Here is a 27,530-nt window from a genome sequence, read left to right on the forward strand (position 1 = left end):
TGTGTCAAGTTGGCTGGATGTCCATTGGGTGGTGGACCATTCTTGATACAAACGGAAAACTGTTGAGTGTGGAAACTCAAACCGGTGCGCCTGGCAACTACTACCATACCACGTTCAAAAGCACTTCAATATTTTGTCTTGCCCATTCACCCTCTGAATGGGACGCATACAAAATCCATTTCGCAATTGTCTCAAGGCTTAAAAATATTTCTTTAACATGTCTCCTCCTCTTCATCTACACTGTGGATTTAACAAGTGACATCAATATAGATCGTAGCTTTCACCTGCATTCACCTGGTCAGTCTATGTCATGGAAAGAGCAGGTGTTGGTAATGTTTTGTACACTCAGTGTATAGTTCACCTGTTGGTGAGACTCTAGCTCCGCACCTGTCTAAGTATTATCTCTGCAGTATACAGGCTTTCTTGTTTGTAATTTTGTTTGAACTTTGAGGGCGAAAATCTACTATTTTATAGCGCTTCCATTGAAGGCTATTTTTATACCTCAAGTTGGCTATACCTCTCTGTGAGAAGCTGTCCCAGTCTGCTCTAAGGTCTGGGTGGCGCCCAACGGTGGCCATCTTACTGTAATTCACTTTAATTGGCTCAATGGACTGTGAGAACCAGTCAATAGCAATCTATCTGCCCTTGCCTATGAGCATCATTGGTCAACCAGCCATCCAGTTGCTAAGTGAGATTGAATAACCATCAACAATGATTAGATGGTGCCAAACAACCCGTCTCACTCTCTCCCAACCCATTATATGGATATAGATTGCTGTTGTATTCCAATAAGCTTCCTAATTAGTGTTTGACAAGTTCCGTGGTGGTCTGGAGAAGAAAGTAAAGCAGCCTAGCTAGCTCAGTCGGACCAGCCAGGGACGTCAGTTCAGGCAAGGAACTAAATCACATGCACTGAGTGTACAACACAATAACAACACCTTCCTAATATTGCGTTGCACCCCCCACCTCTCCCCTTTCTGCCCATTTCGTTGGGGCATGGGCTGTAAGGTGTCGAAAGCGTTCGACAGGGATGCTGGCCCAAGTTGACTTCAAAGCTTCCCACAGGTTTGTCAAGATGGCTGGATGTCCTTTGGGTGCTGGACCATTCTTGAAACACAAGGGAAACTGTTGAGCGTGAAAACCCCAGCAGCATTGCAGTTCTTGACACAAACCAGTGCGTCTGGCACCTACTACCATACCCTGATTAAAGGCACTTAAATATTTTGTCTTGCCCATTCACCCTCTGAATAGGATGCATACACAATCCATGTCTCAGTTGTCTCAAGGCTTAAAAATCCTTCTTTAACCCGTGTACACTCTATATAGTCCATATCCCAAATGGCACCCTTCACCCTACATAGTGCACACATTTTGACCAGAGCCCCATGGGATCTGTATAGGGTACATGGTACCATTTAGGACACGGTCCTGGTTAGTGCAATGCAAAAGTTGAAGTCGGAAGTTTACATACACCTTAGCAAAATACATTAAAACTCAGTTTTTCACAATTCCCTGTTTTAGGTTAGTTAGGATCACCACTTTATTTTTAGAATGTGAAATGTCAGAATAATAGTAGAGAGAATCATTTATTTCGGCTTTTATTTCTTTCATCACATTCCCAGTGGGTCAGAAGTGTACATACACTCAATTAGTATTTGGTAGCATTGCCTTTAAATTGTTTAACGTCAACGTTTCGGGTAGCCTTCCACAAGCTTCCCACAATAAGTTGGGTGAATTTTGTCCCATTCCTCCTGACAGAGCTGGTGTAACTGAGTCAGGTTTGTAGGCCTCCTTGCTCGCACACACTTTTTCAGTTCTGTGTTCAAATGTTCTATAGTAATGAGGTCAGGGCTTTGTGAAGGTCACTCCAATACCTTGATTTTGTTGTCTTAGGCCATTTTGCCACAACTTTGGAAGTATGCTTGGGGTCATTGTCCATTTGGAAGACCCATTTGCGACCAATCTTTAAATTTCTGACTGATGTCTTGAGACGTTGCTTCAATATATCCACATAATTTTCCATCCTCATGACACCATCTATTTTGTTAAGTGCACCAGTCCCTCCTGCATCAAAGCACCACCACAACACGATGCTGCCACCCCCGTGCTTTACGGTTGGGATGGTGTTCTTCGGCTTGTAAGCGTCCACCTTTTTCCTCCAAACATAACGATGGTCATTATGGCTGAACAGTTCTTTTTTTTTTCATCAAACAAGTAGACATTTTTTCAACTTTGTCCCCATGTGTCATGCCCTGACCATAGAGAGCCTTTTTTATTCTCTATTTTGGTTAGGTCGGGGTATGACTAGGGGGGGTGTTCCTATCTAGGTGTTTTGTTTCTATGTTGGCCTGGTATGGTTCCCAATCAGAGGCAGCTGTTTATCGTTGTCTCTGATTGGGGATCATATTTAGGCAGCCATTTCCCCACTGTGTTTTGTGGGATCTTGTTTTTGTGTTGTTGTCTGTGAGCACTGCATTTACGTCAAGTTTCGTTCCTTCTTTATTGTTTTTGTGCGTTTCACTCAATAAACATGTGGAACCCAGATCACGCTGCACTTTGGTCCGAGCATGCTTCCAACGACGATTGTGACACCATGTGCTGTTGCATACCATAGTCTGACTTTTTTATGGCCGTTTTGGAGCAGTGGCTTCTTCCTCGTTTTACTGTGGATATAGATACTTTTGTACCTGTTTCCTCCAGCATCTTCACAAGGTCCTTTGCTGTTGTTCTAGGATTCTAGCACTTTTCACACCAAAGTACGTTCATCTCTAGGAGACAGAATGCGTCTCCTTCCTGAGCGGTATGACGGCTGCGTGCTCCCATGGTGTTTATACTCGCGTACTAATGTTTGTACAGATGAACGTGGTACCTTCAGGCGTTTGGAAATTGCTCCCAAGGATGAACCAGACTTGTGTAGTTCTACAATGTTTTTTCTGAGGTCTTGGCTGATTTCTTTTGATTTTCCTATGATGTCAAGCAGAGGCACTGAGTTTGAAGGTAGGCCTTGAAATACATCCACAGGTACATCTCCAATTGACTCAAATGATGTCAATTAGCCTATCAGAAGCTTCTTAAGCCATGACATAATTTTCTGGAATTTTCCAAGCTGTTTAAAAGGCACAGTCAACATAGTGTGTGTAAGCTTCTGACCCACTGGAATTGTGATACATTGAATTATAAGTGAAATAATCTGTCTGGAAACAATTTTTGGAAAAATTACTTGTGTCATGCACAAAGTAGATATCCTAACTGACTTGCCAAAACCATAGTTTGTCAGCAATACATTGGTGGAGTTGTTGAAAAACAAGTTTTAATGACTCCAACCTAAGTCTATGTAAACTTCCGACTTCAACTGTATGTGTATACAATCCATGTCTAAGACCAATTTCCTTAAAGACTATGGGAAATACTACGTTTTTTTTTTTAAACCTCCCATTTTGTGCTGGTTGTGTCAATGTGTAGTTCATGATCTATGAGCAGAATGACTGTTTTAACTCAATTAGTTTGAAAGCAAGTGTTTTAACTCTGGAAGCTGTGCTGCGCTATTTTCCCTACATTTCCCCCCACGTGGGTCAGCCCCACTTAGCGATTCGAGTTCTTGTAAATGAGCTTCAGCTCCTCACCATTTGAGTGACAGCTAGCAAGATGCACACATAGCAGAGCAAGAGAACGAGAGAGCACATACAGTATGTGACGTACAATAGTACACAATTTTCGAGGGGGGGCACTTTTGGCTCGTGAATGCTACTTTCAGAACTATCAGCTTAAAACTTCTTGTCAATAGGGGGGCGCTGTTTTCACTTTGGAAAAAATCGTGCCCAAATTAAACGGCCTCGTACTCTGTTCTAAATCATACAATATGCATATTATTATTACTATTGGATAGAAAACACTCTGAAGTCTCTAAAACTGTTTGAATTATATCTGTGAGTAAAACAGAACTCATTTGGCAGCAAACTTCCCTAACAGGAAGTGAAAAATCTGAAAACGAGGCTCTGTTTCAGGGCCTGCCTATTCAACTGGCTTTTATTTATCGATATGTATGCACTTCATACGCCTTCCACTAGATGTCAACAGGCAGTGGAAGGTTGAATGGGGTGTCTAGCTTGATCTGAGGCCGAATAAGAGCTTTTGGAGTGACAGGTCAGCCATTTTGTCAATTTTCCACAGCGCGAAGGAGCTCCACATTGTCTTCTGAAAAGCATTCGGTATACACAGCGAATATCTCCGGCTCTGATTTTATTTGATACATATGAGAAAAACATCATAAAGTAGGATTTTTCAACCGAGTTTTATCAGTTTATTCAACATTTATTGGGACTTTTGGAATTTTCCGTTCTTTGCGCCAAGAGAAGATGGGCATGTTCGCGCCACATGGCTAGCCAAGGTTGCTAATTCGACAGAAGAAATGGACATTCTAAAACCAAACAACGATTTATTCTGGACCAAGGACTCCTTGCACAACATTCTGATGGAAGCTCAGCAAAAGTAAGACACAATTTATGATGTTATTTCGTATTTCTGTGGAATATGTTCACTCCAAAAGGGGGTAAAATATGTGAGCGCTGTCTCACAATAATGCTTTTTGTATGTTGTAGTAAAGTTATTTAAAAAAATCTAACACAGCGGTTGCATTAAGAACCAGTGTATCTTTAATTTGCTGTACAACATGTATTTTTTAGTAAAGTTTATGATGAGTTCTTTGATTAGATTAGGTGAGTGTCCAAAATATCTCCGGAGATTTTGGTGAATTGTTGCTACATATTCACAATGTATAACCACGATTTGCAGCTCTAAATATGCACATTTTCGAACAAAACATAAATGTATTGTATAACATGATGTTATAAGACTGTCATCTGATGAAGTTGTCCAAAGGTTAGTGATTCATTTTATCTATATTGCTGTTTTTGTGAAATCTATGCTGGCGGTGGATAAATAGCTTTCTGTGTTTGGCTATTGTCATGAGCTAATATAAATATATATTGTGTTTTCGCTGTAAAGCACTTAAAAAATCGGAAATATTGGCTGGATTCACAAGATGTTTATCTTTCATTTGCTGTACACCATGTATTTTTCATAAATGTTTTATGCTTTTATGAGTATTTTATGAGTATTTATGTATTTCACGTTGCTCTCTGTAATTATTCTGGCTGCTTTGGTGCTATTTGTGATGGTGGCTGCAATGTAAAACTATGATTTATACCTCAAATATGCACATTTTCGAACAAAACATAAATTTATTGTATAACATGTTATAAGACTGACATCTGATGAAGTTGTTCAAGGTTAGTGATTCATTTTATCTCTATTTTGTCGGTTTTGTGAAAGCTACCTATGCGGTGGCAACATGGTGAAAACGTGCCGTTGTGTGTTTGGCTATTGTGGTTAGCTAATAGAAATACATATTGTGTTTTCGCTGTAAAACATTTTAAAAATCGGAAATGATGGCTGGATTCACAAGATGTTTATCTTTCATTTGCTGTATTGGACTTGTGATTTCATGAAAATTATATTATATGATATCCCTGTCCCGTTAGGCTAGGCTATGCTAGTCAGCTTTTTTGATGAGGAGGATCCCGGATCCGGGATGGGTATGAAGTAAAGGTTAAAAGTATACAAAAGTACCGGAGAATCTCTTTAAGCTTAGGCTAGCACACTAACACCACATTCTGTCATTCATTCCAAATTAAAATAATTCCCTCATTACTGGAGATGAGATTCATATGTAGTATCAGAACTGATACACTCCTCATGTACACCACTATTATGTAGGACAGTTGCTGCTTATTTCCCCGCTCCTTTTTCCAGAACTCTGCTAGCCTCCAACAGTTCTCACAAGGGGACCTGGCCGTAACCCAACCCTATGGCTCATTTATTTTGCCTATGGTTAAGCCTGCCATGCATACATGGCTCTCAGCGTGAGAGTTTGAGCAGTATATAACATGCCTGTGTGTTCTTAGGGTAGAGGTGCACACACACATACACACAGTGTTCAAAGGATATAGGGCTTTGATCGTCAAGGTGACTGAACAAGGGAGGAAATTCTCCATCCAGTCTGTAATATTTCTCCCACAAGCACAACACTGCCGTTATTTCGGATACTCCATACATCGGGAAACCCAATCCCCCTCTGCTGCTCCAAAAGAGCTGTCGAAGTTCAGCTGGGAAATGAAGGAGCAATTTTCAAGCAAAAACCTTGTCGAGGCATATTAGGCAGCTGATTGTACGTTTCATATTTTTTTCCCTTTTCCATTCAGCTTGTTTGGCGAAAGGACTTGGGAATTTCCTCGGCACATATACATTTACGCAAATCATATTTTACGTCACGCCATGTTATGCATAAATGTGCATGATTTATCCCGGGAGATGAAACCAATTTTCACACCTCACGATAACTAAAAGCATTTGAAATGCAATTGGATGATTCCATAAAGGAAGAGAAAGATGCAGTGAATACAGCAGCATAACGGAAAGGCCATGGAACCAGTGCCTTGTTTTTTCCATGAGACCAAAAACATGAAAGCACTCTGTGTTTAATGTCACCCGGGAGGACTGGGGATGCTGAGAGTGCCATCACATATGTGCCTTAAATCAACATTCAGTCTTGTTTCAGGTGTGCTGCTGTGCCTGCAACCCTGAATACAAGGGAAGATCATATAGGACTCAGTGGTCGACTCATCATGCCTCAGAAATGTAACGGTTTATCAGCTTTTCTCATATGGTGTGCTGCAGCTTCTGCTGCTTCTCTGGGCCGTCTTGGCCGTTCTAGGTCCACATCTCAGAGAGAAACAAGGTCAGTGCCCCTAGAGAGCCGGGTGGTAATCCCCCTAAACAGACAGACAGACAGAGGGAAGAGCCAAGCTAACGCGATGTGTCTCTGTTCTGTGGAGGAACTGAGAGAGCAGAGACAAAAAAACACACATCTGTCTGCTGTCTGTTCTGTCACAAATCCCCCTCAAACACACGGGAGAACAGAGGGATCAGAGGAGAGATGGAGAGAGAGGGAGAGGAGATGGAGAGAGGGGATGGAGAGGGAGAAAGAATATGGACAGAGGTAGAGAGGGAGAGGGAAAGAGAGAGAGGGGATGAAGAGAGCAGCGAGAACGATAGAGGAACGGAGAGAGAGCGAGAGAGAGTGAGAGGAATGGAGAGAGAGAGAGAACGATAGAGCAACAGAAAGAAAGAAAGAGGGGGAGAAGGACAGGGAGAAAAAGCTTTGGCTTGATTCCTCCTCAGATTGTTGTGGGTGTCAGATGACACATTTGTCTGACAGGTCTCATGCTGACGATACACTTTTGGATTCCATCCAGTGTGTGCCGTGGCTTGTATTACTATTTCCCCCCTTCCATTGAACCTACTTTAACACATTTCACAAAATGTACATGACATCCACATCTAATAAGTCAAATGTTTTGGACTATCATAGGGTTTTTTCATAGTATAGTTACCAAACAGACATCACCTGGCAAGACTTTATAATAACATTCAGTCATAAACCATGTATAAGGCATTTACTAACAGTTTGCTCACCATTTATTTATTATTACTCCCACATTTGTGAATATTAGCAAGCTTGTTATTCACACATTTCTAAGCAACTTTTGAAGTATGAAACAAATATTTATAAGATCATTCATAAAATGTTTAATATTCACTTCATGACCAAAAGTATGTGGACACTGCTCGTCAAACATCTCATTCCAAAATCATGGGCATTAATATGGAGTTGGACCCCCCCCCCTTTACTTCTATGACAGCCTCCACTCTTCTGGGAAGACTTTCCACTAGCTGTTGGAACATTGCTGCAGGGACTTGCTTCCATTCAGCCACAAGAGCATTTGTAAGGTCGGGCACTGATGTTGGGCGACTAGGCCTGGCTCGCAGTATGCGTTCTAATTCATCCCAAAGGTGTTCAATGGGGTTGAGGTCAGGGCTCTGTGCAGGCCAGTCAAGTTCTTCCGCACCGATCTCAACAAACCATTTCTGCATGGACCTTTCCTTGTGCACGGGGGCATTGTCATGATGAAACACACAGAATTGTCTACAATGTAATTGTATGCTGTAGCGTTAAGATTTCCCTTCCCTGGAACTAAGGGGCCTAGCCGGAACCATGAGAAACAGTCACAGACCATTACTCCTCCTCCAACAAACGTTACAGTTGGCATTATGCATTGGGGCAGGTAGCGTTCTCTTGGCATCCGCCAAACCCAGATTTGTATGTTGGACTACCAGATGTTGAAGCGTGATTCATCATTCCAGAGAACACGTTTCCACTGCTCAGAGTCCAATGGCAGCGAGGTTTACACCACTACATCTGACGCTTGGCATTACTTATGGTGATCTTAGGCTTGTGTGCGACTGCTAGGCAATAGAAATCCATTTAATGACGCTCCCGACGAATAGTTATTGTGCTGACGTTGCTTCCAGAGGCAGTTTGGAACTCAGTAGTAAGTGCAAACAAGGACAGACCATTTTTATGCGCTACGTGCTTTAGCACTCGGTGGTCGCTTGTTGCACCTAGACGTTTCCACAAAACAGCACTTACACGTGACCGGGGCAAGTGTACCTGGGCAGAAATGTGACGAACTGACTTGTTGGAAAGGTGACATCCTATGACATTGCCAAATTGAAAGTCACTGAGCTCTTCAGTAAGGCCATTCTACTGCCAATGTTCGTCTATGAAGATTGCATGAACGTGGGCTCGATTTTATGCACCTGTCAGCAACGGGTAAGGCTGAAAAAGCCAAATCAACTAATTTGAAGGTGTGTCCAAACACTTTTATATACAGTTGAAGTCGGAAGTTTACATACAATGAGGTTGGAGTCATTAAAACTCATTTTTCAACCACTCCACAAATTCCTTGTTAACAAACTATAGTTTTGGCAAGTCGGTTAGGACATCTACTTTGTGCATAACACAAGTATTTTTCCAAAACTTGTTTACAGTTGTTATTTCACTTATATTTCAATGTATCACAATTCCAGTGGGTCAGAAGTTTACATACACTAAGTTGACTGTGCCTTCAAACAGCTTGGAAAATTCCAGAAAATTATGTCATGGCTTTAGAAGCTTCTGATAGGCTAATTGACATCATTTGAGTCAATTGGAGGTGTACCTGTGGATGTATTTCAATGCCTACTTTCAAACTCAGTGCCTCTGCTTGACATCATAGGAAAATCAAAAGAAATCAGCCAAGACCTCAGAAAAAACATTGTAGAACTACACAAGTCTGGTTCATCCTTGGGAGCAATTTCCAAACGCCTGAAGGTACCACGTTCATCTTTACAAACAACAGTACGCAAGTATAAACACCATGGGACCACGCAACCGTCATACCGCTCAGGAAGGAAACGCGTTCTGTCTCCTAGAGATGAACGTACTTTGGTGCAAAAAGTGCAAATCAATCCCAGAACAACAGCAAAGGACCTTTTGAAGATGGTGGAGGAAACAGGTACAAAAGTATCTATATCCACAGTTAAACGAATCCTATATTGACTTAACCTGAAAGGCCGCTCAGCAAGGAAAAAGTCACTGCTCCAAAACCGCCATAAAAAAGCCAGACGGTTTGCAACTGCACATGGGGACTTTTTGGAGAAATGTCTTCTGGTCTGATGAAACCAAAATAGAACTGTTTGGCCATAATGATCATCGTTATGTTTGGAGGAAAAAGGGGGAGGCCTCCAAGCCGAAGAACATCATCCCAACCGTGAAGCCCGGGGGTGGCAGTATCATGTTGTGGGGGTGCTTTGCTGCAGGAGGGACTGCTGCACTTCAAACTAGATGGCATCATGAGGAGAGAAAATTATGTGGATATATTGAAGCAACATCTCAAGACATCAGTTAGGAAGTTAAAGCTTGGTCGCAAATGGGTCTTCCAAATGGACAATGACCCCAAGCATACTTCCAAAGTTGTTGCAAAATGGCTTAAGGACAACAAAGTCAAGTATTGGAGTGGCCATCACAAAGCGCTGACCTCAGTCCTATAGAAAATTTGTAGGCAGAACTGAAAAAGCTCTGTAGGTAGGCGAGCAAGGAAGCCTACAAACCTGACTCAGTTACACCAGCTCTGTCAGGAGGAATGGGACAAAATTCTTATTGTGGGAAGCTTGTGGAAGGCTACCCGAAACATTTGACCCAAGTTAAACAATGTAAAGGCAATGCTACCAAATACTAATTGAGTGTATGTAAACTTCTGACCCACTGGGAATGTGATGAAATAAATAAAAGCTGAAATAAATTATTCTCTCTACTATTATTCTGACATTTCAATTTCTTAAAATAAAGTGGTGATCCTAACTGACCTAAAACAGGGGATTTTTACTAGGATTTAATGCCAGGAATTGTGAACAACTGAGTTTAAATGTATTTGGCTAAGGTGTATGTAAACTTCCGACTTCAACTGTATATAGCCTACAATTTTTCGTTCTCAACTAACCTGTAAGTGATTTAAGTATGGGTGTGGTTTGTTTACAATGACCTATGAACGCAGTTACAGCTCCGACTTCACCCAAACAAAATAAAGGATATGCTATGCAGTTATCGGTTATCGTATAGTCAGGCATTTGTGAAAATTGTACAGCAATATGAGTGGAAAAGCGGTCATGCTTTTGGGCAATTAATAAACACTACAGTAAATGAAGTCTACGCAGACTGGTGCGCCATAGCCAATCAGTGCTACGGTAGGCCTATATACAAATAAGCCATTTGCCACACGGCCTGCCATCATTCACTTTGAACTGGACTGTGTGTTTAAAGGCAGTAACAACAGTCCGACTTTAGATGATTAAAACACATTTGTCAAAACCACAAAATAAACCTGAATGGAAATCTGCAAATATATACGCTACGGTTCAAAAGTTTGGGGTCACTTAGAAATGTCCTTGTCTTTTGAAAGAAAAGCAAATTTTTTGTCCATTATAATAACATCAAATTGATCAGAAATACAGTGTAGACATTTTTTATGTTGTCAATGACTATTGTAGCTGGAAACGGCTGATTTTTTATGGAATATCTAAAGAGGTGTCACGTTCCTGACCTGTTTTCTGTTAGTTTTTATGTGTTAGCTGGTCAGGACGTGAGTTTGGGTGGGCAGTCTATGTTTTCTGTTTCTATGTTGGTTAATGGCTACCTAATATGGTTCTCAATTAGAGGCAGGTGGTTTTCATCTCCTCTGATTGAGAATCATATTAAGGTAGGTGTTTTCACATGGTTTGTGGTGGGTGGTTGTCTCCTGTGTTAGTGTCTGTGTCTATGTTGCATGTTTGCGCCTAGGCTTTGATAGCTTCACGTTCGTCTGTTTGTTGTTTTGTTTCGTTGTCCTTCTTATAATAAAGAGAAGATGTATTTTCCACACGCTGCGCCTTGGTCCTCTCTCTCTCCCATTGACGATCGTGACAGAATTACCCACCAATCCAGAACCAAGCAGCGTGAGTTCGAGCAGTGGACATGGGAGGACGTGTTAAATGGAAAAGGTTGCTACACATGGGAGGAGATCCGAGCTGGAAGAGATCGCCTTCCATGGGAACAGCTGGAGGCGATTAGGAGAGCGGAGGCAACGGGAGAGAGAGACCGGATTTATGAAGGTACACGGCTAGCACGGAAGCCCGTGAAGAAACCCCAAAAAATTATTGGGGGGAGGATAAGAGGTAGTGGGCCAAGGGCAGGTAGGAGACCTGCGCCCATTTCTCAGGCTAACCGTGGAGAGCGGGAGTACGGGCAGACACCGTGTTACGCAGTAGAGCGCACGGTGTCTCCTGTACATGTGCATAGTCCGGTGCAGGTTATTCCACCTCCCCGCACTGGTAGGGCTAGATTGAGCATTGAGCCAAGTGCCATGAAGCCGGCTCTACATATCTGGCCACCAGTGCGTCTCCTTGGGCCGGCTTATATGGCACCAGCCTTACGCATGGTGTCCCCGGTTCGCCTACATAGCCCGGTGCGGGTTATTCCACCTCCCCGCACTGGGCGGGCGACGGGGAGCATTCAACCAGGTAAGGTTGGGCAGGCTCAATGCTCAAGGGAGCCAGTACGCCTGCACGGTCCGGTATTTCCGGCGCTACCTCCTCGCCCCAGCCTAGTACCACCAGTGTCTACACCACGCACCAGGCTTCCAGTGCGTTTTCAGAGCCCTGTTCCTCCTCCACGCACTCTTCCTATGGTGCGTGTCTCCAGCCCAGTGCCTCCAGTTCCGGCACCACGCACTAAGCCACCTGTGCGTCTCCAGAGCCCTGTACACACTGTTCCTTCTCCCCGTACTCGTCCTGATGTGCGTGCCCTCAGCCCAGTGCCACCAGTGCCGGTACCACGCACCAGGCAAATAGTACGCTTTGAGAGTCCAGTGTGCCCTGTCCCTGCTCCCCGCACTAGCATGAAGGTGCGTGTCCTTAGCCCGGTGCCTCCAGATCCGGCACCACGCACCAGGTCTACAGTGCGCCTTATCCGGCCAGAGCCATCCGTCTCCCCAGCGCCATCTGAGCCATCCGTCTCCCCAGCGCCATCTGAGCCATCCGTCTCCCCAGCGCCATCTGAGCCATCCGTCTCCCCAGCGCCATCTGAGCCATCCGTCTCCCCAGCGCCATCTGAGCCATCCGTCTCCCCAGCGCCATCTGAGCCATCCGTCTGCCCAGCGCCGTCTGAGCCATCCGTCTGTCCCGAGCCATTAGAGCCGCCCGTCTGTCCCGAGCCGTCAGAGCCGATAGTCAGTCAGGAGCTGCTAGAGCCATTCGTCAGACAGGATCTGCCAGAGCCGCCAACCAGACAGGATCTGCCAGAGCCGCCAACCAGACAGGATCTGCCAGAGCCTCCAACCAGACAGGATCTGCCAGAGCCGCCAACCAGACAGGATCTGCCAGAGCCGCCAACCAGACAGGATCTGCCAGAGCCGCCAACCAGACAGGATCTGCCAGAGCCGCCAACCAGACAGGATCTGCCAGAGCCGCCAGTGAGCCATGAGCGTCCAGAACCGCCAGCGAGCCATGAGCGTCCAGAGCCGTCAGCCAGCCATGAGCGTCCAGAACCGCCAGCGAGCCATGAGCGTCCAGAGCCGTCAGCCAGCCATGAGCGTCCAGAGCCGTCAGCCAGCCATGAGCGTCCAGAGCCGTCAGCCAGCCATGAGCGTCCAGAGCCGTCAGCCAGCCATGAGCGTCCAGAGCCGTCAGCCAGCCATGAGCGTCCAGAGCCGTCAGCCAGCCATGAGCGTCCAGAGCCGTCAGCCAGCCATGAGCGTCCAGAGCCGTCAGCCAGCCATGAGCGTCCAGAGCCGTCAGCCAGCCCAGAGCTGCCATGTATCCAGAACTGCCCCTCAGTCCAGAGCTGTCTCTCTGTCCGGAGCTGCCCTTCAGTCCGGAGTTGCCCCTCTATCCTGAGCTACCTCTCTATCCTGAGCTACCTCTCTATCTTGAGCTACCTCTCTATCCTGACCTACCTCTCTGTCCTGAGCTACCTTGTCCCGGAGCTGTCCCTTATTTTTGTGTTGCCTCTTATATTAGGTGGGTGGAATAAGAGGGTGGTCATTCTGAGGGGGAGAAGTAAGCTGGGATTGACTATGGTGGGGTGGGGACCTCGCCCAGAGCCTGAGCCACCACCGTGGTCAGATGCCCACCCAGACCCTCCCCTAGACTTTGTGCTGGTGCGCCCGGAGTTCGCACCTTGAGGGGGGGGTTATGTCACGTTCCTGACCTGTTTTCTGTTAGTTTTTATGTGTTAGCTGGTCAGGACGTGAGTTTGGGTGGGCAGTCTATGTTTTCTGTTTCTATGTTGGTTTATGGGTACCTGATATGGTTCTCAATTAGAGGCAGGTGGTTTTCATCTCCTCTGATTGAGAATCATATTAAGGTAGGTGTTTTCACATGGTTTGTGGTGGGTGGTTGTCTCCTGTGTTAGTGTCTGTGTCTATGTTGCATGTTTGCGCCTAGGCTTTGATAGCTTCACGTTCGTCTGTTTGTTGTTTTGTTTCGTTGTCCTTCTTATAATAAAGAGAAGATGTATTTTCCACACGCTGCGCCTTGGTCCTCTCTCTCTCCCATTGACGATCGTGACAAGAGGCGTACAGAGGCCCATTATCAGCATCCATCGCTCCTGTGTTCCAATGGCACATTATGTTAGCTAATCCAAGTTTTTTTAAAGGCTAATTGATCATTAGAAAACCCTTTTGCAATTGTGTTAGCACAGCTGAAAACTGACGTTCGTATTAAATTCTTGACGCTAGGGGTCAGATTTTTATTTTTATTTTTTAAATAACGTTCCCAAGGTAAACGGACTATTTCTCAGGTCCAGATCGTAGAATATGCATATAATTTACAGATCAGGATAGAAAACACTCCAAAGTTTCCAAAACTGTCAAAATATTGTCTGTGAGTATAACAAGCACAAGCATTTCGCTACACTCGCATTAACATCTGCTAACCATGTGTATGTGACAAATAACATTTGATTTGGATTTGGATTTGAAAACTGATTCTGCAGACGAAAACCTGAGAAAATATAACCCGGAAGTGATATTTAAAAAAGAAAATCTGTGTTTCCTGGCCAGTCTTTCTTCCATTTAAAGGGGTATCAACCAGATTCCTTTTCCAATGGCTTCCTCAGGCTGTGACTAGGCTTTAGACATAGTTTCAGGCTTTTATTGTGAAAAATGAACGAGATATTTCAAAAGTAGTCAGGTGTCCTCTGAATAGTGCCTGCGCGCGAGAGGGGAGCTCTCCATTTTCCTTTTCTCTCTTATTGAATAGGTTACGGTCCGGTTGAAATATTATCAATTATGTTTGTTAAAAACAACCTGAGGATTGATTATAAAAAACATTTGACATGTTTCTACGACCATTACGGATACTTTTTGGAATTTTCGTCGAACGGAACGAAGCTGTAGTTTTCTCAACATAACGCGCAACCCAAATGGCGTTTTTTTGTTATAAAAGTAATATTTATCGAACAAAAAGAACATTTGTTGTGTACCTGGGAGTCTTGTGAGTGCAAACATCCGAAGATTATCAAAGGTAAGCGATTAATTTTATTGCTTTTCTGACTTTCGTGACCAAGTTAACCAAGCTACTATAAGGCTAACTGTTCTAGCATTGATTGATACACTCACAAAAGCTTAGATTGCTTTCGTTGCAAAGCATATTTTCAAAATCTGACAAGATAGGTGGATTAACAACAAGCTAAATTGTGTTTTGGTATATTTCACTTGTGATTGCATGATTATAAATATGTTTTGTAAAAATTTTGTATCTAATACATTTGGGAATTTTCTTCTGCCTTTCAGCACCGGAACGAGGCTGTGGTTTTCTCAACATAACGCGCAACCCAAATGGCGTTTTTTTCTTATAAAAGTAATATTTATGGAACAAAAATAACATTTATTGTGTAACTGGGAGTCTCGTGAGTGCAAACATCTGAAGATTATCAAAGGTAAGCGATTCATTTTATTGCTTTTCTGACTTTCGTGATCATGCTAATTTGGGGCTAGCTGTTGTATCATTGATTGATACACTCACAAAAGTGATTTCTTTCTCTGTAAAGCATATTTTCAAAATCTGACACGATAGGTGGATTAACAACAAGCTAAGCTGTGCTTTGGTATATTTCACTTGTGATTGCATGATTATAAATAGTTTTAGTAATATTTTTGAATTTGGCGCCCTGCAATTCAACGGTTGTTTAGGGAAATGATCCCGTAATCGTGCGCAGAAAGGTTAAAGAAGTAATAAAACTGGCGTCCTTTAGACTAGTTGAGTATCTGGAGCATCAGCATTTGTGGGTTTGAATACAGGCTCAAATGAATGAAATTTTTGGTCAATTAGAAAATAGTTTTAAAACCTCTTATAAAGTTGGTTTTGAAACATTAACTGGAAATGTGATATTCTTTACTGATATTATGATTGTCTGTTTGTTTCATATGTGTAAAGTAGTTAAAACGCTGTCAGTTCCACTTTAACACTTTTCCGGAGTTCCAAATTAAGCAGCAGCAGCTGAAAAGATGAGCTCCTACAAATATTGAAATTTAAATGTTTTTTTAGAGTAAAGTACATCGAAAAAAATCAAAAGAAAACTGCAAACTGAATAGGAGACCAAACAAGCAGCAAACAAAGAAGAAAGGCTTTTGAAAAAGTAACAATTTTTCATAAAATTATACCGTTTTCTTAGCTAGCTAAGTTGTTTACCTGTTGCTAGGCAGTTGCTAGGGACATTCCTGAAAGAAGCTAGCTAGCTAACAAGGAGTGTCTAGTTGGCAGAAGAGAAGAAGGGACAAAGAAGGGACAAAGTGGGACAAAATAAGGACAGAAGAAAAGGGAAAGGGGACATTAAGGTGAAGCAGTCCTCTAAAGACACAAAAGACAATAATACAAGAAACAACACTTCTATTGCCTCTCCCTCTACGATACGCACTTCCGGTTTGGTTTGGAGCGAGTAGTTGCATTCCGCTTTGCTCCACAGGTAGTATTACAGGTAGTATTACATTTCATTTCATTACAGTACAACAGTTTGATTTGTTTGATCTTAGCTGGCTACATAGCCGTCTTTGTATCCAAGATAATTGTGTAGTCTAGAGTAATTGTCGAGGTTACCTAGCCAGTTAGAGGTTACCTAGTCAGCTACACTTTCAAACAAAGTCAACAACGCAGCCACTGCTAGCTAGCCTATTTCACCAGCCAGCAGTACTATATCATTTTAGTCAATAAGATTTTTTGCAACGTAAGCTTAACTTTCTGAACATTCGAGACGTGTAGTCCACTTGTCATTCCAATCTCCTTTGCATTAGCGTAGCCTCTTCTGTAGCCTGTCAACTATGTGTCTGTCTATCCCTGTTCTCTCCTCTCTGCACAGACCATACAAACGCTTCACACCGCGTGGCCGCTGCTACTCTAACCTGGTGGTCCCAGCGCGCACGACCCACGTGGAGTTCCAGGTCTCAGGCAGCCTCTGGAACTGCCGATCTGCGGCCAACAAGGCAGAGTTCATCTCAGCCTATGCTTCCCTCCAGTCCCTCGACTTCTTGGCACTGACGGAAACATGGATTACCACTGATAACACTGCTACTCCTACTGCTCTCTCCTCGTCTGCCCACGTGTTCTCGCACACCCCGAGAGCTTCTGGTCACCGGGGTGGTGGCACTGGGATCCTCATCTCTCCCAAGTGGACATTCTCTCTTTCTCCCCTGACCCATCTGTCTATCGCCTCCTTTGAATTCCATGCTGTCACAGTTACCAGCCCTTTCAAGCTTAACATCCTTATCATTTATCGCCCTCCAGGTTCCCTTGGAGAGTTCATCAATGAGCTTGACGCCCTGATAAGTTCCTTTCCTGAGGATGGCTCACCTCTCACAGTTCTGGGTGACTTTAACCTCCCCACGTCTACCTTTGACTCATTCCTCTCTGCCTCCTTCTTTCCACTCCTCTCCTCTTTTGACCTCACCCTCTCACCTTCCCCCCCTACTCACAAGGCAGGCAATACGCTTGACCTCATCTTTACTAGATGCTGTTCTTCCACTAATCTCATTGCAACTCCCCTCCAAGTCTCCGACCACTACCTTGTATCCTTTTCCCTCTCGCTCTCATCCAACACTTCCCACACTGCCCCTACTCGGATGGTATCGCGCCGTCCCAACCTTCGCTCTCTCTCCCCCGCTACTCTCTCCTCTTCCATCCTATCATCTCTTCCCTCTGCTCAAACCTTCTCCAACCTATCTCCTGATTCTGCCTCCTCAACCCTCCTCTCCTCCCTTTCTGCATCCTTTGACTCTCTATGTCCCCTATCCTCCAGGCCGGCTCGGTCCTCCCCTCCTGCTCCGTGGCTCGACGACTCATTGCGAGCTCACAGAACAGGGCTCCGGGCAGCCGAGCGGAAATGGAGGAAAACTCGCCTCCCTGCGGACCTGGCATCCTTTCACTCCCTCCTCTCTACATTCTCCTCTTCTGTCTCTGCTGCTAAAGCCAATTTCTACCACTCTAAATTCCAAGCATCTGCCTCTAACCCTAGGAAGCTCTTTGCCACCTTCTCCTCCCTCCTGAATCCTCCTCCCCCTCCTCCCCCTCCTCCCTCTCTGCTGATGACTTTGTCAACCATTTTGAAAAGAAGGTCGACGACATCCGATCCTCGTTTGCTAAGTCAAACGACACCGCTGGTTCTGCTCACACTGCCCTACCCTGTGCTTTGACCTCTTTCTCCCCTCTCTCTCCAGATGAAATCTCGCGTCTTGTGACGGCCGGCCGCCCAACAACCTGCCCGCTTGACCCTATCCCCTCCTCTCTTCTCCAGACCATTTCCGGAGACCTTCTCCCTTACCTCACCTCGCTCATCAACTCATCCTTGACCGCTGGCTACGTCCCTTCCGTCTTCAAGAGAGCGAGAGTTGCACCCCTTCTGAAAAAACCTACACTCGATCCCTCCGATGTCAACAACTACAGACCAGTATCCCTTCTTTCTTTTCTCTCCAAAACTCTTGAACGTGCCGTCCTTGGCCAGCTCTCCTGCTATCTCTCTCAGAATGACCTTCTTGATCCAAATCAGTCAGGTTTCAAGACTAGTCATTCAACTGAGACTGCTCTTCTCTGTGTCACGGAGGCGCTCCGCACTGCTAAAGCTAACTCTCTCTCCTCTGCTCTCATCCTTCTAGACCTATCGGCTGCCTTTGATACTGTGAACCATCAGATCCTCCTCTCCACCCTCTCCGAGCTGGGCATCTCCGGCGTGGCCCACGCTTGGATTGCGTCCTACCTGACAGGTCGCTCCTACCAGGTGGCGTGGCGAGAATCTGTCTCCGCACCACGTGCTCTCACCACTGGTGTCCCCCAGGGCTCTGTTCTAGGCCCTCTCCTATTCTCGCTATACACCAAGTCACTTGGCTCTGTCATATCCTCACATGGTCTCTCCTATCATTGCTATGCAGACGACACACAATTAATCTTCTCCTTTCCCCCCTCTGATAACCAGGTGGTGAATCGCATCTCTGCATGTCTGGCAGACATATCAGTGTGGATGACGGATCACCACCTCAAGCTGAACCTCGGCAAGACGGAGCTGCTCTTCCTCCCGGGGAAGGACTGCCCGTTCCATGATCTCGCCATCACGGTTGACAACTCCATTGTGTCCTCCTCCCAGAGTGCTAAGAACCTTGGCGTGATCCTGGACAACACCCTGTCGTTCTCAACTAACATCAAGGCGGTGACCCGTTCCTGTAGGTTCATGCTCTACAACATTCGCAGAGTACGACCCTGCCTCACGCAGGAAGTGGCGCAGGTCCTAATCCAGGCACTTGTCATCTCCCGTCTGGATTACTGCAACTCGCTGTTGGCTGGGCTCCCTGCCTGTGCCATTAAACCCCTACAACTCATCCAGAACGCCGCAGCCCGTCTGGTGTTCAACTTTCCCAAGTTCTCTCACGTCACCCCGCTCCTCCGCTCTCTCCACTGGCTTCCAGTTGAAGCTCGCATCCGCTACAAGACCATGGTGCTTGCCTACGGAGCTGTGAGGGGAACGGCACCTCCGTACCTTCAGGCTCTGATCAGGCCCTACACCCAAACAAGGGCACTGCGTTCATCCACCTCTGGCCTGCTCGCCTCCCTACCTCTGAGGAAGTACAGTTCCCGCTCAGCCCAGTCAAAACTGTTCGCTGCTCTGGCACCCCAATGGTGGAACAAACTCCCTCACGACGCCAGGTCAGCGGAGTCAATCACCACCTTCCGGAGACACCTGAAACCCCACCTCTTTAAGGAATACCTAGGATAGGATAAAGTAATCCTTCTAACCCCCCCCCCTTAAAAGAGTTAGATGCACTATTGTAAAGTGGTTGTTCCACTGGATATCATAAGGTGAATGCACCAATTTGTAAGTCGCTCTGGATAAGAGCGTCTGCTAAATGACTTAAATGTAAATGTAAATGTAACACTACAGTCATGTGTATCACAGGTATAGGTTAGCATTACAGTCATGTGTATCATAAGTATGGGTAAACACTAAAGTCATGTGTATCACAGGTAGGGTTGCGGGGTGACCATATTACCGCCACACCTGCAAACCGCCAGCTTTGTTACCTGATGAAATTGCTGTACAATATGATCGTGTTGCCATCTGATGCACTTTTAAATGTCAAACAAATATCAACACCGCAGAGCTCTCCTTGTCCTCTGCCGTGCCCTGATTGTATTACCGTTGATGATATCTGGAAAGGTGCATGTACTCTCTCGCCCATCTACTTTTTCACTGATTTCTGCTCTTGTAAAAGCCTGGGTTTTCTGCACGTTAACACTAGAAGCTTATTACCTCAAATGGATCAATTGAAAGTGTGGGTTCACAGCTCCAATCCAGATGTGTTGGTCATTACTGAGACGTGGTTAAGAAAGAGAGTTTTGAACACTGATGTTAACCTTTCTGGTTATAACCTTTTTCGGCAAGACAGATCTTCCAAAGGTGGTGGAGTGGCAATCTTTACCAAGGATCACCTTCAGTGCCCAGTTGTCTCCACCAAGTCTGTCCCCAAACAATTTGATTTGCTGGTTTTAAGTATTAAACTTTCAAATAGCATTTTGTTGACTGTTGCTGGGTGTTATTGACCAACATCAGCACTGGCCTGTACCCTACCTGCCCTAAGCGCTCTCCTGGCCCCTTACACAACGTCTGAATTTGTCCTTCTAGGTGACCTACACTGGGACGTGCTTAAACCACCTGACCAAGTCCTAAAGGAATGGGAATCAGTAAATATTTCTCAGATTATTACCAATCCCAATTATTACCAATTATTACCAATCCCCACTCCCAACACCCAGAAAAGGCTACTCTCCTTGATGTTATCCTCACAAATAATCCTGATATCTAGGTATCAGTCTGGTGTTTTCTGTAACGACCTTAGTGATCACTGTTTTACAGCCTGTGTTCGTAATGATTGCTCAGTGAAACGGCCTGTCCTGATTTGTCATAGACGCTTGCTAAAAAAATGTCATAAGCAAGCCTTACTTCATGACCTGGCCTCTGTAAATTGATATAGAATCAGCTTGATCCCCTCCGTCTAAGACGTTTGGACCTTTTAAAAATATATTTTCAGTGGAATTGTTAACAAACACACCGCCATTAAGGAAATTATCATTAAAAATAAGCTCAGCCCCTGGTCCGACCGTGATCTTGCAGATTTACTCCACCTCAAGAATTGTATTTGGCGAAAGGCTCGGCACACGCATGTTCAGGCTGACTGGCTCTCGTTCAGGCAAATGAGAAATAAGTGCACTCAGGCTATCCGGAAAGCCAAAGTTTAAGGAGCAGTTTCTCTCTGTGGGTCTAACCAGTATACGTTCTGGAAAACTGTTAAAGACCTGGAGAATAAACCCTCCTCCTCACAGCTGACCATGTCCCTTAATGTTGATGTGGTTGTTACTACCAAGGAACACATGGCTGAGCTCTTTAATCACCACTTCATTAAGTCAAGATTCCTTTTTGACTCAGCCATGCCTCATTGCCCGTCCAACATGTCCACATCTCCCACCCCTTCTAATTAATGCGACTCGCCCGATGCTCCTCCCTCTTTGCCCCCGCTACAAAGCTTCTACCTGCAGGCAGTCACTGAGTCTGAGGTGCTAAAGGACCTCCTCATACTGTATCCCCAAAAAACATCTGAGTCAGATCCTTTCTGCTTTTAAGTTGCATCCCCTATCATCACCAAGCCCATCTCTGACCTTTTTAACCTCCTCTCTGTGGAGGTTCCCATTGCTTGGAAGGCAACCACGGTTTGTCCTTCGTTGAAAGGGGGAGATCAAGCTGATCCTAACTGTTATAGGCCAATTTCTATTTTGCCCTGTTAATCAAAGGTGTTGGAAATTCTTGTCAATAATCAACTGACTGGCTTTCTTGATGTCTATAGTATTCTCTCTGGTATGCAATCTGGTTTCCACTCAGGTTATGGATGTGTCACTGCAACCTTAAAGGTCCTAAATGATGTCACTGTTGCCCTTGATTCTAAGCAATGTGCTGCTATTTTTATTGACTTGGCCAAAGCTTTTGATACAGTAGACCATACCCATTCTTGTGGGCCGGCTAAGGAGTATTAGTGTCTCTGATGGGTCTTTGGCCTGGTTTGCTAACTACCTCTCTCAAAGAGTGCAGTGTATAAAGTCAGAACATCTGCTGTCTCAGCCACTGCCTGTCCCCAAGGGAGTACCCCAAGGCTCGATCCTAGGCCCCACACACTTCTCAATTTACACCAACAACAAAGCTCAGGCAGCTGAGGGGCCGGTGAGGGGCCAGCTGAGTATAAGACTGTATCATTTGCATACAGTCTTATACTCAGCTGGCCCCTCCCCAGTGTTTTTGTTAAACACTCTACAACAAAGCTATCTTCGTGTCCAACAAGCTTTCTCTGCCCTTAACCTTGTTATGAACACCTCCAACACAAAGGTCATGTGGTTTGGTAAGAAGAATGCCCCTATCCCCACTGGTATGATTACTACTTCTGAGGGTTTAGAGCTTGAGGTAGTCACCTCATACAAGTACTTGGGAGTATGGCTGCTAGACGGTTCATTGTCCTCTCAGCACATATCAAAGCTGCAGGCTAAGGTTAAATATAGACTTGGTTTCCTCTATCGTAATCGCTCTTCATTCACCGCAACTGCCAAACTAACCTTGATTCAGATGACCAACCTACCCATGCTAGATTACAGAGATGTAAGTTATAGATCGGCAGGTAAGGGTACTCTCGATCGGTTAGATGTGCTTTACCATTCGGCGATCAGGTTTGCCACCAATGCTCCATATAGGACACATCACTGCACTCTATACTCCTCTGTAAACTAGTCATCTGTATACCGGTCGCAAGACCCACTGGTTGATGCTTATTTATAAAACCCTCTTAGGCCTCACTCCCCCCTATCTGAGATACCTACGGCAGCCCTCATCCTCCACATACATCCCCCATTCTGCCAGTTACATTCTGTTAAAGGTCCCCAAAGCACACACATCCCTGGGTCGCTCGTCTTTTCAGTTCGCTGCAGCTAGTGACTGGAACGGGCTGCATAAAACATCTTTAAAAAACATCTCCTCATTCAAAGACTCAACCATGGACACTCTTACTGACAGTTGTGGCTGCTTCATGTGATGGATTGTTTTCTCTATCTTCTTGCTATTTAAACCACGCTATTTAAATTACATTTATTTTTTCCCCCTACCCCTGTTTCGAGACAGGTGAATGATAATGGTCCATTCTAAATCAAAACAAATTTCAGACATATATTATTTAGTATTTCTAAAGACAAGATTAAATCAAGAATAGTCTGATGGGTGACAATATATATATATATAGTATAGTATAGTATAAAAATGCACCTTTATAATAAAAGCATTACATGCATAATCACATTTGTGGTCACTTTTGATAATGGTGTTTTCCCGCTAATAGAACATTTGCACTTATAGCCTCCTGCAGTGTGCGCCTTGCTGCGCTTATAATGTGAAGAAATAGCCTAGTAGTTTATCTCATTTTAAGTTAAATGTTCTGATCATTGCGTAAAAAAGTTTTTGGGATGCTAGTGGTTGTGTTAATTTGGGATCTATTGCATCACACAACTGTCCCAGACTATGTTTGGAATATTTATTTATCTCACAGAATAGAATAGGTCAACTTTTGTACTATGGGGATTGTAGATTGACATAGGCTAGTGCTTTTGCTGTACTTTAGGCCTACTCATCTTGTTGGCTGACAAAAAGTAAAAGTGGACAGTTCTTCCAATATCTTCAATATGCACCTTGGAATTGGATAAGGACTCAAGCAGTTGCGTCCCCGAAGTGTCTGTCTTCACTTATAGCCTGTGAGAAAGACCCGACCATGTGATGGAGAGCCATGTGAGTGAGGGGTGCTTAGGAGCATGCAGCACTTAGGGAGATGTGGGTGGCGCAGCGGTCTAAGGCACTTCTTCTCAGTGCTAGAGGCATCACTACAGACCCTGGTTTGATCCTGGGCTGTATCACAACCGGCCTTGATTGGGAGTCCATGAGGGCGGCGCACAACTGGCCCAGCGTCGTCCGGGTTAATGTTTGGCCGGGGTAGGCCGTCATTGTCAATAAGAATTTGTTCTTAACTGACTTGCCTAGTTAAATAAAAGGTTAAATAAAAATAATAAGAAGGAAACAACGGCCATTGGCCGCAAAAGGCATGGATTTCGTTAGAGTGCATTACGACCACACAAAGGGGATGCTGCCAGGAAACCCGAGGCATTATCAAGTGCTTGTCAAATTGTGAACAAAAGACTGATTACCTGTGTATAGGCTCCACAAAAAAGAAAGCAGAGCTCATGCCTTTCAAGCAACTTTTTTCAAATCATGATTAGAGTCACATCATGCAGCCTTACAATGTATTAAACATTAAACATCAAAACTTATCGACCAACGTTTGTAGAACAACTAAAGTTACATTAATCACTCTAAGTTAAGCATATAGGAGTACCTATTTCTTTGTTAACAGCGCAACACAGAATAGATGCATGTGCGCACTCCCTCATATTGTTTGAAGAAAATATCCTGTCTATTTTATTCAGCTTTGTTCAATTGTATTCTTCATACTACAAAATAATATAAAATAATGCCACGGAATTCTAACCAAATCTTGTCTGCTAAATGATCTAGTGTAGCCCACAGCCATATGACATAGCCAGATCAGGACTTAACATAAGGACATAAGGACAACTCAGCGTATGCTGTTCTGTCCTTCTGAAATAGACAACATTTTCTTCATATAAGTTTTTTAGACCTGTCTAAAATAAATAATGGGTTTATTGTGATGGTGTAGGCCATACTACATGGATTTATTATACTTTTAAAATGTAAATGTTCCAAAGGTCTGCATCAGTGTGGAAGCCAGGAGATGTTAAATGTGATTATGTTAATTAACGGTCAATTACTGTGAGACCGACAGTACTACCCTCATGTACTCCCTGTTCACTCATGACTGCACGGCCAGGCACGACTCCAACAGCATCATTAACTTTTCTGATGACACAACAGTGGTAGACCTGATCACCGACAACGATGAGACAGCTTATAGGGAGGAGGTCAGAGACCTGACCGTGTGGTGCAAGAACAACAACCTCTACCTCAACGTGACCAAGACAAAGGAGATGATTGTGGACTAAAGGAAAAGGAGGACAGAGCACGCCCCCATTCTCTACGATGGGACTGTATTGGAGCAGGTTGAGAGCTATAAGTTCCTTGGCATCCACATCACAAACAAACTAACATGGTCCAAGCAGAAAAAGACAGTCGTGAAGAGGGCACAACAAAACCTATTCCCCCTCAGGACACTGAAAAGATTTTTGGGAATGTAATATGATCCTCTTATGGAAAGAAGAGACTCTCACGAACACAATGGACTTCTCTGTTTTGCTCTACATCCCCCACAAGCGTCACGGGACTGTTGTCGTCAGTACCGCCGATCTGCCAACTTCTGTCTGTAGTGTCCAAACTGTTTGGGCTACACACTAATATGACTCCACCAGCCTCACAAGCCTGTTCTGAAGGTAGCACGGTATCAGTTTAAAACATTTATGGACGTATACATGGTACTTCAGAAAAAATCATGCGCTTTCTTACGGTGCCTATAGAAAGTCTACACCCCCCTTCACATTTAATTTTGTTACAAGGTGGGATAAAAAAATATTTTGTGTAAGATTTTTTTTATTTTTTTCAAAAGGTGTATCTTGATTTGATAAGTATTCACCCCCTGAGTCAATACATGTTAGAAACACCTTTGGCAGTGATTACAGCTGTATTTTCTTGTGTAAGTCTAAGAGATTTGCACACCTGTATTGTGCAATATTTTCCCATTATTATTTTCAAAATACTACAAGCTTTGTCAAGGTGTTGGGGATCATGACTAGACAATACGTTTTAAGTCTTGCCATACACTGAGTGTACAAACATTAGGAACACCTTCCTAATATTGAGTTGAACCCCTTTTGCCCTCAGAACAGACTCATTTCAATGGGGTATGGACTCTACAGATAGTCAAAAGTGTTCCACAGGGATGCTGACCCATGTTGACTCCAATGCTTTTCACAGTTGTGTCATGTTGGCTGAGTGTCCTTTTTTGTGGTGGACCATTTTTGATACACAGGATACTTGACACACTCAAACCGGTGCGCCTGGCAACTACTACCATAGGCACTTAAATATTTTATCTTGCCCATGCACCATCTGAATGGCACACATGCACAATCCATGTCTCAAATGTCTCAAGGCTTAAGATTCCTTCTTTAACCTGTCACCTCCCCTTCATCTACACTGATTGAAGGGGATTTAACAAGCAACATAAAAAAGTGATCATAGCTTTCACCTGGTGTGTCTATGTCATGGAAAGAGCAGATGTTTCTTATGTTTTGTACACTCAGTGTATATTTCAAAACTGTAATTTTGCCACTCAGGAGCATTCACTGTGTTCTTGGTAAGCAACTCTAGTATAGATTTTGCTTTGTGTTGTAGGTACCGACTTCAGCGGTACAGACTTCAGACGAGTCCCATGATGCTTGTGGGGGTCGTAAGCCAAATCGTTCGGAAGGTACAGACATTTTCGTCAGAAGACCGATTTTCGGGATCTCTCATGGTCTGACAAACATCGCTGTAGCTCTGCCAACTTTCACCGCAGATGTGGATGGCCAAAATTGGCAGATGTAGTGGATTGAGACGCAGCTCATGCAAAAAAAATAACATCTCTCTAGCTTAAACTGACAGTATTTTATTTTAATTTCTATTATGCTTTAAAATAAAATATGTCAAATGATTACACTGTGACAATGCCCTAGCATACATGTACTGTAGGGCTGGTGTCAATGACTCTGCTCCATCTATTTCCTCTACTGGCACTATTTCCGCTCACCTACTGTACTGTAGCTAACATCATGTTGGTTAAAGACAATCAGACCTGGGTTCACGTAGTATTTTACATCTTTTAGCTTTTGCAGTTGTGTGACTATTTTATTGTTTCTATTGGACCAGCAAGCTCAATCAACTCCCAATAAATTATTTCAAATAGTATTTGAAACCAGGTCTGTTAGATGTGCCAAAACAGAGGATATCCTATCCACCCACAGAACAGTCCATCACCTTTACAACCCCAAACCTACTCCTTATTATTTTATAATCCTAATGACATCCAGTTTGAGGCCTTCCTCACCTCTCTGTGCCACAACATATTTTCTCTCTCTCTCTCTCTCTCTCTCTCTCTCTCTCTCTCTCTCTCTCTCTCTCTCTCTCTCTCTCTCTCTCTCTCTCTCTCTCTCTCTCTCTCTCTCTCTCTCTCTCTCTCTCTCTCTCTCTCTCTCTCTCTCTCTCTCTCTCTCTCTCTCTCTCTCTCTCTCTCTCTCTCTCTCTCTCTCTCTCTCTCTCTCTCTCTCTCTCTCTCTCTCTCTCTCTCTCTCTCTCTCTCTCTCTCTCTCTCTCTCTCTCTCTCTCTCTCTCTCTCTCTCTCTCTCTCTCTCATTAGGATGATTAAAATCAAAAATCACCCATTAAATAAACACCTCATTCTGGTAATTTTTTTCTTATCTTTGTATATCTG

This window comes from Salvelinus alpinus, chromosome 19, assembly GCF_045679555.1.
Source record: "Salvelinus alpinus chromosome 19, SLU_Salpinus.1, whole genome shotgun sequence".
NCBI lineage: Eukaryota > Metazoa > Chordata > Actinopteri > Salmoniformes > Salmonidae > Salvelinus > Salvelinus alpinus.